Below are 17803 nucleotides of genomic sequence, written 5' to 3'. Positions count from 1 at the left end.
TGGAAGCTCAGTTGCTGGGATTCCTGTGATGAAAGAAAAAGAAAAAAGGCAAGTGTGTCAGCTTTGCAGGTACTGTTAAAGTATTTAGAGATTCAAGTCAATGGAGAATTTGTTGAGATTTGCTTTGAATCTCATAATCTCACATCAAAAGTAAAGTGAAGTTATAAGAGTTTGAGTTTATCTTGTATCTCATATCGAAAGTTTAATAAAAGTATAAAGGGTTTCACCTTTATAAATAAGATATTTTGGTTTTAATTTGGTAATCCCAGATAGTTAGACATTAAGAGAATAGCTAGGTGAGTAGGCTATTAAAAGGGTGTAATTAGGTTTTGGGTTAAGTTTTGAGTAAGAAGTTTTTAGTGACTTTTCTTATTCCAAAAGTCTCTCAGTTGTAAAGATTTATTTGATAGTAGATTAGGTTTGAAGTAGGCCATTTTGAGTTAAGCTGAAACAAATATATTTGTGTGTTTTTATTTTTGATTTGAGTTTGCTATTTTATTCATGGGTGCTGTGTATGCGTATTGATTTTTCAATAGTGTGAACAAAAAAATAAATAATTAATAGATATTTAAATAATTTTACTAAAGATTAGTTTTGTAATAAAAATTTTGGAGCGTATTAAATAGTTTTTGGAGTTCAAATAGAAATACTATATTTTCAAGCTTTAAGGCATTATGGACTTTGTGCTGATCTGACTGGACTAAATGGTTATGGGAATGCCTCCCAACGAGACCGAGATGGGTCTTAGACAAGCATAGCTACCTCAAATCTCGTTAGTATAACATGATCAAGCATATGTTTCATACTGCCACCTCAAGTCAGGGGTAAAAAAAATGAGAAAATAAAAATTAATATAAAATTAAAGTATTTAGTTTGATTTGAATATTTTTTTTATTCGATTCAAATTAAATTTAGATATTAAGTATATATTAAATTTAAATCAGATTTTAAATTAAAAAATAAAAATTTAAAAAAAATGAATCAGACTGAATTATATATTTTTATTAATTTATATATATTTAAAATTTTTAGAAAATAAAATAATTATTTAATATCTAAATCTATTTAAATATATTAAAAATTATATTAAAATAATATATAAAAATAAAAAATTTAAAATTTAAAAACTAATGAACCGAATTGAACCATTGAATTTGTTCTAAATTGGATTATATAAAACTTTGATTTAAATTCAAATCAAATTTAAAAAATTTATAATTTTATGTATTATCTAAAAAATATGAACCGAATATGATTCAATTGAACTATTCTCACCCTTACCTCATGTCAAATCTAACCATGTTAGCTAAGTATAAATATTCCATTTTCTCCTTAACCATAAGTTACTATTTCTCTCATTTCCTCATTTGCCAACATATTCTTGCTTTCCCTCGCTTCTTTTAATCCTCTAGCTTAAGCGTGGAAGTACATATAACGACTTAAAAAGATCAAAGCACTGGAGAGAAAACTTATGCAATCAGCAACTTATAATCTTCTTGAAAAGACTTTTGCCAATCAATCCCATGGACGAGGGCGTTGGCCTTTTCAAATCAATTGCGGAAAGTCAGTCAATAATAATCGAAGTTAAGAATAACTCCAAAGACCAAAAACCCGTTTTAAATTGATGTTTGAAAAAAAAATGGCTTTATCCTTGACTTTTGCAAATGGAATTAATCAATTCCCATAGAAAAAACTTGCCAATCAACGCCATCTCTGTTTCACCTTTTCGAACCAGTTGCTTATTTAATTCCATTGATACATAGTATGCTCCTCATAATAATACATATAATAATAGATAATGAAATTTGGATTTGGATTTGGATTTAAGATCATTTTAAATTTCAAATTGTTTAGTTGAATTTTGGATCCGGAATTCAAAAATTTTAGATGAGAGCTGTAATTGGAATCGAATTTAACAAATTCCTTGTTAAGAAAGTAAATTGGAATCGAAGTTGTACTTCCTAAAATCTCTCAAAAGTGCAATAAACTAATAATTTTTTTTATATATTTGGAGTAATTATCAAGAATTGAGTGTTGTGTCAACTAATGCAATATTTGCTAAAGAAAGAAATTTGGGTCAAAAATCGGTTTTTCATTATGTTGCAAATGGTCTTTAAAAATGTTGTCTCACGAAATAATGCCCAATGAAAAAGAATAGGATTGCACTTTAAGTTCTTCTTTAATACACTTAAATCAAAATAAAAAAAAAAAACATGAAGGAAGAATCTGATGTTTTGATTCGAAAGATGTAAAGATGTGTTAAAATGAATGTTAATGAAAGAGGGCTCAACTAGTACTTGAAACACCATTTTATCAATGAATATCTTTTGGATGAAAAATTCTCTCTTTTAGAATAAAATACCATGTCCAACAGATATATTTTTTGACTTTTCAAGAATGGCATTCGAATATTCAATTTAAGGTATTCGAATGCTTTATATTATTTTCTCAAACAGAATGAAAATTCTACAAGATAATCAACTGCCTCCATTGAGTATTCCACTGCCACAAAATTTTGTTTGGCATTCGACTGCCTCTTCATGGTCATGTGAATGCCATGTTCAACATTAAACAGAATGCATTTTGGCATAGGATGGTCCAATGCTATCTAAGCTGGTTTTCACTCCAGTACTTCCAAAATATAATTTCTCAACACATGCGTACTATATAATTCAAAACCAACGTTTTCATTTTCACGAACTTAAGAAAACATTTTCTTCCATAATATATACTATAATCGCTCGTTTATTACCATGGAATGCACATGTATACAATTCTAAAAAATGCAATGTGATTCTTATGTAAAGTGTATGTCTAAAAATGATCATGACTTGAACCTTTAGATTAAATATGGAATACAAAGAAACATATTCATACCTTACATTGATTCGTGTGTTCCTCAAAGGGTAGGGCAATTTAATAATGGATCTTTCTAGATTTTTAGCAAATACTTTAGAATCCGAGGATATATTACATTTGAAAGTAAAGAAATAATGCAAATCTATCTATATATTTTCTTTCTCTTCTCTTATTTTTCTCTGCCAAACAAAGGAAATTAAAGATGGAAGGAAGAATTATATTCTTTCCACCTTCTTTCTTCCTTGCTCTTTATTCCCTCCTACCAAACACAGTTTTAGGAAAATCCAATTTTGTAGCCATCCGCTATTCTCTTGCATCCATAGAACATGTTATGTGACAAAAAATTTTGGGATAAAATTCAAGATATTTTGTTAATTTTGTTCGGATAATAAAATAGTTACTGTTAGCCATTAACACTATGATCTATTGGTAAAGCATTAAATTTTTACTTTAAATGATCAAATCGTTGACAGTCTCGAGTACCATAAATAGTTACTCTTCGATATATATAAAAATAATAAAATTTTCAATTATATGTTTTTTTTTTCAAACCACAACAACAACTTAAACTCATTAGATATGTTTTTCCACAGCGTAAAGATCCTGGCATCGATTTATGCTAATTATGTGGTATTCAATCCTTCTAGCTCATCAGTCACTTTCATTTGGTGACTTAGCCCCCAGTCTTCACGTCTTGATTAATTGATTTTGTGGGTTGTAATTAATTTGACTGGGAAGTATGTTGAAAAAGCATGTATCAGACAAAGGATTAGCTAGCTCGTATGATATAATTCAAAAGTGAAATCAGGAATATGACTGTGTTGATAGCAAAATAACCCAAGGAATGGGGTAAGGAATTTAGCCAATTAAGTCTAAAGTAGGTTTAGCTCAATAAATGTGATTAAAGGATAAAATGGGTATAGACTGATATGTATATACAGTCCAAAAGAAGAAAATTCTACCCAATTTATCAAGTAATCCTATCTCTATCATAATTGCAAAATCATGATACAAAACAATATATAATGAAAATTAATTAATAATGTAGATAACTATTTGTGTTTGAGCCCATTAAGGATTAGGCCCGATTGGGCCCATTGATGTCCCAGATCAATTAAGCCCCATCAATGTTCAGGTCCAATTAGGCCTATTTGAGTTCAGGCCTAAGTGGAGAGCTTGTTCATTATTATTATTTTTATATTTTCGTTCTTTTTTCCTTCTTTGCTACTTTTCTTTTCTGTTTCAATCCACATGTGCACAATGGAATCGGGATCAGAATTCATGAGTCAAACACATGATCAAATTGCTAGAATTTTTTACCATAAATTATGCTAGACAGAATGCAATCCTAGGATTCAAGTTTGTGATTAATTTTGTTTGTTTCCTAAAATCATTCCTTAGCCTACCTATAAATTGGATCAATTCTAATGTTGAGGAACACATAAAAAACATAGAGGAAATTATTGGTGAATTCTGGGAAAAGTTTGGTAATAAAGATTTTTGGGATTCGAAAATTTGAATTATGGATTTGATTCGGAGTTTTGGTGGGATTTTAGGTTTCTGGAGGTGAATTTAAAGTTGTAGGAGGTTCAAGGAAGGTTTAGAACAATTTAGGAATTTTTTTGGATTTTTTTTCAAAATTTTCAAGGTTTTTTCTAGGTTTTTGGGAGGAACATGAAGTTTTCGACGACCATTTAAAGTTTTCAGCGAGATTTTCAGAATCTGGCCAAATTTTCAAAAACTATTAGGCCACTAGTTTTTTGGTTAAATTTTCTGACAACTTTTCCAAAAATCAGTGGGATTTCGATCATCGATTAAAATTTTCGGTGGACATTTCTAAAGAAAAGGCAGAAGAAACAAAGGGTAGAGAGAGAAAAGCTTAGTAGGTTTTGAGGAAAAACGTTGAAGGATAGCTTTTATATCATTGCAGCATGACGTCGTTTTGGAACAGCTAGGATCAGCGCATCGACCCGATGACTCGCGTGTTGACCCATGCTCTAACCCGACCCAATCATAAGTTTTTTTTTTCTATTTTATTTTTATTTTTTGATTTTTATTTTATTTTATTTTTAACCTATTTTTTTATTATTTCTTGGTTTTATTTTTAAAAAAAAGAAAGCAAAATTTATTTATGCCACTTTTATTTCCAAAAGAGTGAAAAAAAAAAGAGAACAAAAATGAAGAAAGAAGAAATAATTTTTTTTAAAGAAAATGAAACAAAAAAATTCTTTCAATAAAAAATATAAATATATTTTCAAATAAATAAAATAAATTTTTTTATCCCCTAAACTATTGAAAGATTGCTTTGAAGTGAGTCCTACCAAACTATTTGGAGGCTTTACTAATTTTTTTGAATAAAAGTACATTAATAAATCCAACGACGGAACCTCTTCAGAATGGAACAATAGTCTCCATGAATACTCATGAGGTGAGAGAATCACCTTAAATTGCTGCTAAACTATTGGGATAATTTTAGGGTTAATTTTCAATATTAAATTATTTGATAAATCATAAAAATGATCAAGGCTTGGATAATTTGAAATCAAATTGGTACCGTCCTTCATATGGGCGTTATAGGAGTGTTACAACCTTCTCATGTGTAACTGACTCCCGAACCTAATATCTTTTTTGCAGATCAGATTCAATTAGGTGGCCAATCACACCTAACAAAAGATATTAGTGGCGACTCCCTTTCATCCATGTCTAGTGGTAGGTCTACAGATCTATTCATTATGACAGTTTGGCGACTCCACTAGGGACATTGAAAGTCAAGCCAGTAAATAATTTTTTATTATTCAAGCCTTACTTAATAGGTTTGAAATTATTTTATTCTTTTTTATTGCTTATATCTGCTTTATTATTTATTTTTCTTTTTATTGTGTATACCTATTTATTTTTCATTGCTTATATTTGCCTAATTAGCTATTTATTGTATATATTTGTCATTCATTTGCATGTGCATAATATAAGCCCTCCATTTAGGCTTTACCTTTAGAAGGGAGTAAAATACCTATGCCCTCGTGAGATTTTATGTCTCTGCATGGGCTTGCGAAACACTCCCATTTAGATTGAACCCTTTTCACTTGTAGCCTATGATGGGTAATGACTGAGGTGCCTTACAAGTCTATAATGGACCATGATATAGGGAACAATTTAGTGCCCTTTTAGAATTAACCTAAATCGCATATAGTCAACTTTAAAAGCCCAATCATAGATAGAGCCTTGTCTTTCCACCCTTTGTAAATAATCCAAAATTTTAGGTCATGTTGTTATCTTAATTGCTATGTTTACTATATGTTTTATTGAAGTGATTAACTAACCTCTTTGCCTTTTTTATTTCTTTTCTTGCATATTCATGAACATTTTTACATATTGCATAGTATTTTTGCCCTAAAGCTATTTCAACAAAAACCCTTATAGATTCCACAGAACGTCAGGTTTGTGCCTCATCTATGTTATTCAAATGTGACTCTCCCATAAAAGGTAAGGATGGAATAAAAAAAGAGGCAACTAAAAGAAGGAGACTATTTGCCACCTTGTCATGTCCCTACACTATGAAGAGAAGTCTGCCTACTCCTCAAACATAATGATCTGAAATGCTTATTAGATATATGGAATGGTATGACCCCTTCAAGGCATGAGGCTTTTTGTGAGAAGTTTAGGCACATTGCATATCTTATGTCAGTAGAGGTTGACTGTTCACTTATTAGGGTGATGGTATAATTTTGGGATCCTTCATACCAATGTTTCATCTTTAATGAGGTTAATCTAGTACCAACTATAAAGGAGTACTCAACTTTAATGGGTATGTTTCTATTGTATCCAGACAGAATATACATGAAGAAACATAAATCAGAAAGTCGTAAGAAGTTGGGTCAGATGCTAGGAGTGGGAAAGGAGACTATAGATTCATACGTTCAAGAGAAAGGAGATCACAAAGGTATTCCATGAGAAATTCTTCGGGATTTCATCCAGATGATGATCAGGGAATGAGTGTATTTGCTCTAGCCATATATAGGTTTGTCATTTTCCCCAAGATCTTAGGATACATTGAGATAGAAAATGGTGGATCTATTTGAGCAGATTGAAATGGGGTGTAATCCTTCACCAACTATATTAGCAAAAATTATCAAATCTCTAAATTTTTATAGGCAGATGGACAAAGCACGTTTCATGGGTTGCATACCCTTATTATTTGTATGAATGAAGAGCCATTTTGAATGCAAGAAAAGTGCTTTTACCAAACTTTATTTTCGCACTTCGAGTCCAATTACGAAATTTTGCTAGAGCACTTGACCAAAAGCAAAGACTCAAAAGGAATGGAAATGTCTACTACAAAGGCTCACAGCTGATTAGGTAAAATGGTTAGCTCCATGGATGGATAGGAAACCTATGTTGTATCAATGTGAAAATGAGATAGGGGTCCCACTTTTAGGGCTATGAAGGTTAACAAGTTATACACCATTGATGGTAAGGAGACATCATGCAGCTAAACAGTTTACTCTTATGACCTGTAAGCTTGGCTAGTTTGATTGCTCATATGGGGAGTCTGAAACTTTTCAGAGGATTGATGGCATGATTAAGGCCTGGAAGAAGCCCAAAAGAGTAAACCCAGGGCCATTTATTGATCGAGTTCCTCAGAGGTATCTGATTTGAAGAAATAAGAGAGGCTAGAAGATTACATTTATGCTTTAGGATCATCACACACCGGTGGGCCAAGAGTCAGACAATAAGCTTTTTGAGTTAAAGCATAAAACAAAAAAGGAAAAACTAAAGTAAGAAATTTTGAAGCTACAAGAAGAAAATGACCAGTGGTAGAATAAAGCAAAAAAAATAGAGATCCAAGTCCATAGGATTTCCAAAGAGTACAATAAGGCCCAAAAAATTGTTAGAGAATGGGATGATGCCTTTAAAAAGCTGAAGGAGCTGCAATAGGAGGTTAGCATACAGGTACAATCCAAAAAAAAAATAACACAAAGTTGGTTTGTGAAAATGAAGAGCTAAAAGAAGAGCGTGACCAAATAGAAAATGCTTTTCATGAAGGTTTAGAAAGAGAATCAATGGCTTTCAGATTACATTTTGACTCTAACATCAAAGTTAAGTGAATAAAACAATCGTGTTAGAATCCTCATGAAAAGGCATATAGAGCTATTTTATCAGGTGTGGTGCGACAAAAAAGAAAGGTTGGGAAGACAGAGGTATATAGAGCACCTTCCAACTCAGATAGGCAAGGCTATGATCCAAGCAGGTGAAATGACAGAAAAAGCTAAGGCATTGAAAGTTTTGATTACACCAGTAGGGGAGCATGGACAGAAGCTATTGAATTTCATTGAAGAAGCTAAAGATCGGTATGAGCAAGTTAGGTGTTTTTATAAAGGAATAGTATTAGATTTGATGTAAAACAGACTCCTGTGGAATAAATGAAAGTTTTTTTTTGTTGAATTTCTTTTAAGAGACAAATATGTTATTTTCTTTTCTCCATTTTTCTTTTTTTTTTTCATGCATTAGCATCACGCTCATTCATTCATTCATAACATTATCATTAAAAATTTCAATTATGGTACTAAGGTGCAATAATAGCTACACATCAATACAATACTCGGGCTCGAGCTAGAAAGATAGAATAGGACAATATAGGCTACCTTAAAAGGATAAAAAAAGCCCAAAAAGTACTGAAAAAAAATTGAGCCAAATTCTAGAGGCCTTGAAAAAGGTAAATAAGAGGAAATCAGTGGAAGAAGATACTTCACAAAAAGCTACTAACTTGACATATCCTCTAGGCCTCGGTCCACAACAAAATTAAATCGTACCATTTTTTAAACCTCAATAGGTAGCTTTTTCGAAATACAACTACCAAGAGTGACTTATGCACTAGGTCATGAGAATGTCTAAAGCTATGATAACCCTATTTTTGCTAAAAAGGTAGCTAAGCCCATTCAACTTTCTACTACAGATGAAGTAAAGGGAAAAAAAAGCCACAGACAGCTATACCCTTAGAGAATTCTAAAACTGATTAGGTTATGAACAGGATTGAAGAAAGATTGAGGGCTATAATGGGAATAGATTTTTATGGATCCATGGATGCAGTGGGACTTTGCCTAGTACCAAATGTGGTAATGCCACCAAAGTTTGAGAAGTATGATGGTACCAAGTGCCCTATCACGCATATCATCATGTACTATCGTAAAATGGTGGCACATGCTAGTAATGAGAATTGCTTATGCATGTTGTCTAAGACAATTTAATTGGGTTCGCAGTAAGATAGTATGTCCAGTTGGATGGGACTCGAATAAAAACATGGAAAGATTTGACTCGATCCTTCATTAATTAGTATCATCATATTATTGACATGATCTTGGATCATCTTTTTTTATAGGTAATGAAGAAAAATGCATTCGAATCTTTCAAGCAATATGCCCAAAGATGGTAAGATATAGCTGCTCAAGTATAATTTTCTTAACAAAGAAAAAAACTATTGTGCTATTTGTAAGCACTCTAAAGTCACCCTATTATGAAATGATGATTGAAAATGCGACTAAAAACTTTACTGATATGGTGATTTCAAGAGAGATTATTAAAAATGCCATTAAAAATGGCAAACTTGAAGGAGGTGAGTCTTCCAAAAAAGCACCTATAAAAAAAAGAGTGAAACTCAAGCTATGAGTCTTAAGGAACAGCAATTTAAGAGTTATTTTCGACTTATCTACCCTACATACTACCACATAGTGAACCATACTTTTGTATCTACCTATCAGTTAACCACTCGACCATCTTATCCATCTTCATCAAGATCTCTTACCCACCCAATCAGTACTACAAGTAATACCAGGGAAACATGAACCAAAAAAAGATTCACTTTTGATCCTATACCCATAAGCTACACAGAGTTATATCAAGAACTCTACAAGAACCATCTAATTGCTCCTATCCCTGCCAAACAACTCGAACTTCTTTATCCCAAATGGTATGACGCCACCGCCCATTGTGACTACCATTATGGAGTAACGGGCTATTCTATTGAAAATTACCTTTCTTTAAAATAAAAAGTGCAGCATTTGATTAAAGAGGAGTTGATAAGTTTTAATACCAGTGGGAGTTCAGCACCTAATGTTAGTGAAAATTCCTTGCGTAGTCATATAGTTAATGCTCTGGACAAAGACAAAAGGTATGCAAAAAGAAAGGTAGAAGGGATTAAAATGCCATTTAACCAGTTCTATGATGCCCTATATAAAGCTAGCTTGTTATAACCAGTGACTCTATGTACTTACATGGAAGGATGCATCCCCAATCAAAAGTGTAAGTATCATAGTGGAACTCCAGGGTATTCTATTGAAAAATATTGACAATTTCACCATGAGGTGGAAAAATTAATAGACTCTTACCAAATAGAGTTATATGAAGAATTAGGAGCTTTAAAAAACATTAGGGTGGCTATAATAGATAGGTGGGTGCCAAAACCTATCATTATATGTTGTAAGAAGAAGTCACAATCAACTGAGAGCAAGTTTATTCCCAAACCAGTAGCTTTCAGAGTTCTTCACCCATTTTTTTTATAAAGATAATAAAGTAGTGCCCTAGAGATATGAATGTGAGATGATAACTTGAGGGCAACAAAGGCCAAAAGCTAAAGCTACCAATATAACATGAGTATGAGGCATAACTAGAAATGAAAGATATTATATTCCAAAAACTTTAGAAAAAGCAAGAAAAAAAAAGAGAAGCAAACTGAATCAGAAATCCCAAAGAAGGATACTCTAAAATTTATGCCTAAAAAAAAGGCCTATGAGTTTTTGAAGCTAGTTAAGCATAGTGAGTATTCTGTGATAGAGCAATTGAATAAGATGCCAACCAAAATTTTTCTAATATCACTTATCCTGAACTCTGAACCATATTGCAACACTTTGTTGAAGGTATTAAATCAAGCTTATATGGCTCATAATGTATCTGTGGGGTATGTGAATCACTTAGTAGGGAATCTAGTGGTGCCACATCACATCTCTTTCAGTGATGATGAGATTTCACTTGAAGGTAAAAAGAATACTAAAATGTTGTACATTTTCATCAAGTGTAAAGGTCATATAGTAGCTAAGGTCCTTATTGATAATGGATTCGCTATTAACGTCATACCAGTGTTTACTCTAGCTAAGCTACCCTTTGATATGTCTTATATCTAAGACAGTTAGATAGTGGTTCGAGCATTTGATGGGACTAGGTGAGAAGTCTTAAGAGATGTTAAGCTGCTTATCCAAATTAGACCATGTGTCTTTAATATAAAGTTCCAAGTCATGGATACATCCTCATCATATAGCTACCTATTGGGAATACCATGGATCCACAATGCAGGCATCGTCCCATCCTCATTATACTAAAAAATCAAATTCAATGTAAAAGGATAATTGGTGATTGTGGTCGAAGAACAAGATTTGCTGGTGCCCAACCTATAAATGCCTTATATGTGAAAGTAACAGAAAAATCATTGGAATACTCGTACAGATCCTTTGAACCTATTAATGCAATAGGCAAAGGGTTTAAATTCAGTAAGATTATGATCAATCAGATGATTAATAAGGGTTGAAGTATCCGATTTGACCTGGGCAAAAGCCTATAAGGGATAAAAAAGATTTCCAAAATTAAAGATTACAGTTATAGATCTAGATTAGGTTATAAAATAGAGAAAATGTAGAATGATAGCAAAAAGGCAAAGAAATAATCCACAGTCTTTCCCCATTTCAATGAAACCTTTATTCTTGGAGGATACATGCACCAGGAAGCTGAAGATGACACAAAAAGAGAACCAAAATGGGAAGAAGCTTTTACTAAGCTATCCATTCATATGGTGGATGATGAAAGTCAAGATGAGAAAGCTTGGGTTTACCTATGCCCACTAGGATATGAATTGAGAATTGGAAGGTCATCCAAATGCCCATTGTTTCTAATTTTCTTTCAATGTCATCACATCTCCTAATTGCTTATGCCCAAAAGCATTAGGATGAACTCTTATGTTTGGGCCTTTTATGTTTCATTATTTCAATAAAAGTAAGAGTATGCATTTTTTTTTCATTTCTTCCATTCCATTCATCAACCCATCAAAATTTCTTGCCAATATTTCCTATTATATTAATTTTCAGGTCCCCAAATGAATGTGAAGGTAATCATGATAATGATCCAGGGTTTATTGAAGAAAATTTTGAAGAATACACTTTATCTCTGGATTTAATGAGGTTAATTGAGTAGGAAGATAAATTTATTGAGCTTCATCAAGAGGTGGTTGAACTAATCAATTTGGGTGACGTCGAAAATAAGAAAAAAGTTAAGATTGGTATTTCACTTTCAATTATTAACCGCTAGTGGTTAGAGGAGTTGCTCTGAGAGTTTATAGATGTATATGCCTGGTCTCACCAAGATATGCCTAGACTAACTATCGAAATAGTAAAACATAGGCTATCATTAAAGCCAGAATGCAAACCAGTGTAGCAAAAGCTAAGAAAAATAAAATCGGAGATGCTGTTGAAAACAAAAAAGGAAGTAAAAAAGCAATTTGATGCAGGTTTCTTACAAGTGGCCAAATGTCCTGAATAGGTAGCTAATATAGTACTTGTCCCTAAAAGAGATGAAAAGGTATGGATGGGTGTAAATTATAGAGATATGAACAGAGCTAGCCCTAAAGATAATTTTTCCCTACCTCACATTGATACTTTGGTGGATAATACAACTCGACATTCAATATTCTCTTTCATGGATGGATTCTCTGGCTATAATAAGATAAAAATGGCTTCAGACGTCATGAAAAGGACCACTTTTATCACCATATAGAGAACCTTTTGTTACAAGGTTATGCCCTTTGCACTAAAAAATATCGAGGTAACTTATCAGATGGCCATTGTAACACTTTTTTATGATTGAGGTGTACATGAATGACATGATTACAAAATCCAAAAAAAAGAGAAGATAATGTAGTCAACCTCAGAAAATTATTTGAAAGGTTGAAAAAATTTTAGCTTAAATTAAATCTAGCCAAATGTACATTCAGAGCCAGGTCAGGGAAGTTGTTAGGATTTATAGTCAATGAAAGAGGGATAGAAATGGATCTAGATAAAATTTATTCTATCCAAAATTTATCTCCATCAAGCACATAGAAAGAGGTTCAAGGTTTCTTGGGTAGATTGAACTATATATCCTGATTCATTTCCCAACTCACTCTTAAATGTGACCCCATTTTCAAACTCCTTCGAAAAATATAATCCTTGGATAATGGAATGAACAATGCCAAGAAGCTTCCAATAGAATTAAGCAGTACTTATCAAACCCTCAAATATTAGCACCCGTTATTTCGAGAAAACATTGATTCTATACATAATGGTACATGAAGGTTTAATGGGATGCGTATTGGGACAACAAAATGAATTCGGTAAGAAAGAAATAACTATATATTATATAAGTAAAAAATTTACAGAGTATGAGTTCAAGTATTTGTCACTAGAGAAAATGTGTTGTGCTTTAGCTTGAACAACTAAAAGACTCAAGCAATACATGCTCTACCACACAACTTGGCTCATAGCTAAACTAGATCCCATTAAATACATATTTGAGAAACCATCACTGTCAGGAAGAATTGCAAGATGGCAGGCAATGCTTTCTAAATGCGATATACACAAAAAAGTAATTAAAGGAAACGTCATTACTAAATTCTTGGCAGACGGGTTGTTGATGATTATAAGCCTATAAAGCTTGATTTTTTGAATAAAAAATTAATGATTATCTCAGAATTAGAAGAAGATGATGATGAGGAAGAAACATGGCATATGTATTTCAATGGGGCCGCTAATGCTATAGGGCATGAGATTGGAGCAGTTTTGATATCTCCAACAGAGCACTACTATCATATTACAGCAAGATTGAATTTCAACTACACCAATAATGTAGCTGAGTATAAAGCTTGTATCATAGGATTGTATGCTGCTTTGGATGGAAAAATTAAAATATTAAAGGTGTTTGGAGATTTAGCTTTAGTCATTTATTAGCTAAAAGGTGAATGAGAAACAAGGGATTTAAAGCTTATTTTTTATGACAAATATATCTTAAAGCTGTGTAAACAATTCAAAACAATCTAGTTTAAACACTTACCTCGTGAAGAAAATCAAACTGTAGATGCCTTGGCCACCTTAGCTGCAATGATACGAATCGGTGATACTGTAAAAATTCAGCCCATTAAACTAGATATCAAAGACATACCAATATATTGTGCCGATTTGGAAGATGAAGATGATGGCAACCCCTGGTATTATGATATTATGCGATATTTAAAAAATCAACAATACCTAAATCAAGCAACAGAAAATGATAAAAGAATCTTGAGAAGGTTGGCTATGAGATTCTTCCTAGACGAATAAGTTTTGTATAAACGAGGTAAAGACCAAGTGTTATTACACTATGTAGGTGTTTTTACACTATGTAGGTGTTTTTGAAGCCAAAACGATTATTGAAAAAGTTCACAATGGCACATATAGAGTACATGCAAATGGAAATATGATGGCAAGATAGGTTGTACAAGCTGGATATTACTGGTTGACAATGAAAAAAGATTGCATCGATTTTGCTTGAAAATGCCAAAAATATCAGATTTATGCTGACAAGATTCATGCTACGCCTAGTGCTTTGCATGTCATAGCACCACCGTGACCACTTTCTATGTGGGGAATAGATGTCATTGGGCCTATCACACTAAAGGCCTCAAACGAAAATAGATTCATTTTTGTGATGATTAATTACTTCACTAAATGGGTCGAAGTCACCTTTTTCACAACTGTAACTAGATCTATGGTCTGTAAATTCATTAAAAGAGAAATAATCTATAGATATGGGCTCCAAAAAAGAATCATCTTAAACAATACAAAGAATTTGAATAGCAAGATGATGTAGAAAGTATGTGTTCAGTTTAAAATCAAACATCACAATTCAGTTTCATATCATTCAAAAATAAATGAGGCAGTAAAAGCTATAAACAAAAACATCAAAAAAATTCTAAAAAGATGACTGAAACATACAAAGACTAGCATAAAAAATTACCTTTTGCTCTAAATACATATCGAACTTTGATACGCATCTCTACTAGAGCAACTCTTTTTTTCTTAGTTTATGGGTAAGAAGCTATGTTGCCAGTAAAAGTAGAAATCCCATCTCTAAAGGTCCTAAGGGAAGAGATTAGAAGAAGTTGAATGGATTCAGAAGCATTATGAGCAATTGAACTTTATTAAAGAAAAAAGATTGATGGGCACTATGCCATGGCCAATTATACTGAAGAAAAATGATGAAGCTCATGACAAAAAGGTCAAACCTCATTAGTTTTGAGAAGGAGAGTTGGTGTTGAAAAGGATTCTTCCAAGTCAGTATGATGATAGAAGGAAATGGATTTCGAATTGAGAAGGACCTTATGTGGTAAAAAAAGCTTTTTCGGGATAAGCTTTAATCTTGTCAGAAATGGATAGAGATAAACTTCTTCATCCTATCAATTCTAACATAATAAAGAAATACTTCGCTTGATTAAAAAAAAAACAAAAAAAGAAAAAGAGAAAGTTCAAATCGAAAACCTGAAATGGCGGTTTGAACCCAAAAAACAAAACAAATAAAAATAAAAAAAGAAGAGAAAAGTTCAAGTCAAAAACCTGAAAGCGTGACTTGGATCCAACGAAAAAGGTTTGGATTGAAACTTTGAAAGGCAGCTTGAATTGGCATCACTTAGGAAGGCATACTAGGGACAGTAAATTTTGAAAAGCTTTGAAGTGCTAGGGCATTAAATTTTGATTGAGTTTTTGAAAGAGATCCAAGATTTGTTGTCATGGTTATCTAATCATTTATCTTGGGGCATTGCTACCCCAAATAGCTACCCCTAAATACTCTCATTTTATCTCTATGTCATCATTTGTAATTTATTGCTTATCCAAATAAATGAAAGCCATCTTATTATTATTTTAGTCCTATACATTGCCCTTTCTCTTTACACCATACCATGAATGGAAAAAATGCATAATTTACATCCTCACATTTTGAAATTGGGATAATGATTAATAACTGAATAAAATCATAAGAAGTATGTGTTACTTTGAAAAATTAAAAGAGACAAAGACCAAGGATGAGCTCCTACTAAATAAGAGCAAAATGGCCTCCATAGCCCTATTGGGGAAAAGATAAATATGCAGGTTAATGCAAAAAAAATATGCCTCCAAGCGGATGAAAAATAGTTTTTTTTCCAAAGATGTGCCCCAAGCAGATGAAGAATAATTTTTTTGCCAAATATGGGTATTCAGGTCGATGAAGGATGATTTTTTCATACAATGAAGATAAATATTTAGGATAATGAAAAATGGTTTCTCTGCTAAGGGTGTGCAAAAACGAGAATGTAGAAGCCTTAGTATCATAATTGATGTTTCATTTGCATAAGACATGCACTTACATTATCCACTTATCTGATCTGGGCTTAGTCTGAATCATTTTTTATGATCTGTGATTCAGTCCAATCCTTTATTTTTGACCTCAACTCGATCCTGGTAGCTTTATTTTGACTCACGGTATTGTCTCAGTCATTTGATCTCGACTTAGGTTAGATCATCGTCAGACTTGCGACATTAGTCCAATCATTTATTTTTTACCTCGATTCGGTCCTGGTCACTTTATTTTGACTCACGATATCATCCTAGTCATGTGATCTTGACTCAGGTCATATCATTATTAAATTCGTGACATCAGTCCGATCATTTATTTTTGACCTCAACTCGGTCTTGGTCGTTTTATTTTGACTCACAGTATCATCCCAGTCATTTGATCTCGACTCAGGTCAAATCATCGTCAGACTTGCGACATCAATCCAATCATTTATTTTTTACCTCGACTAAGTCCTGGTCACTTTATTTTGACTCGTAACATCGTCCTAGTCATTTGATCTTGACTCAGGTCAAATCATCGTCAAACTTGTGATATCAGTCAAATCATTTATTTTCGATCTTGACTCGATCCTGATCATTTTATTTGGACTAGCGGCATGGTCCCAATCATTTGATCTTGACTCAGGTCAGATCATCATGACTCATGACATTAATTCGATCATTCATTTTTGACCTCGACTCGGTCTTGATCATTTTATTTTGACTCACGATATCACTCCAGTCATTTATTTAATCTCAGTTTTGGTCAAATTGTATTTTGACTCGCAGCATTATCCCAGTCATTCAACATCGTCTTAGGTTAAATCATTTTACTTTTGACTCGAGGTTCACCCCCAGTCAATTTTACTTTTTAATTTGACTCGAACGGAACGGGTGTCTAGGTCTTTGCATCATCTTTGTCTAATAAAGATATGCAAAGAGATATAGCTATAGACACCCATTTGTGTTCAAGCCCATTAAGGTTTAGGCCTGATTGGACTCATTGAGGTCAGAGCCCAATTGGGCCCCATCAAGTTTGGGCTCAGTTAGGCCTATTTGGGTTCAAGCCTAAGTGGAGAGCTTGTTCATTATTATTATTATTTTTTTTTCTATTCTTTTTTCCTTTCTTGCTACTTTTCTTTTCTATTTCAATCTACACGTGCACAAAAGAATCGGGATCAGAATCCGTAGGTCAAACATAGGATTAAATTGCTAGAATTTTGGACCAAAAATTATGCTAGACAGAATACAATTCTAAGATTCAAGCTTGGGATTGATTCTGTCTGTTTCCTAAAATCATTCATAAGCTTACCTATAAATTGGACCAATTCTAACACTGAGGAACACATAGAAAACACAAAGGAAATTATTAAGGAAATTACGGGAAAAGTTTGGCAATAAGGGTTTTTGGGATTCGAAAATTTGAATTTTGGATTTGATTCGAAGTTCTGGTGGAATTTTAGGTTTCTGGAGGTAAATTTAAAGTTGGAGGAGGTTTATGGAAGCTTTAGAATGATTTAGGAAAA

The sequence above is a fragment of the Durio zibethinus genome, chromosome 25 (genome assembly GCF_047325235.1).
Source record: "Durio zibethinus cultivar Kanyao isolate XHJ-2024 chromosome 25, ASM4732523v1, whole genome shotgun sequence".
Classification (NCBI taxonomy): domain Eukaryota; kingdom Viridiplantae; phylum Streptophyta; class Magnoliopsida; order Malvales; family Malvaceae; genus Durio; species Durio zibethinus.
The sequence above is the reverse complement of the archived record's forward strand: the minus strand, read 5'-3'. Positions refer to the sequence as shown.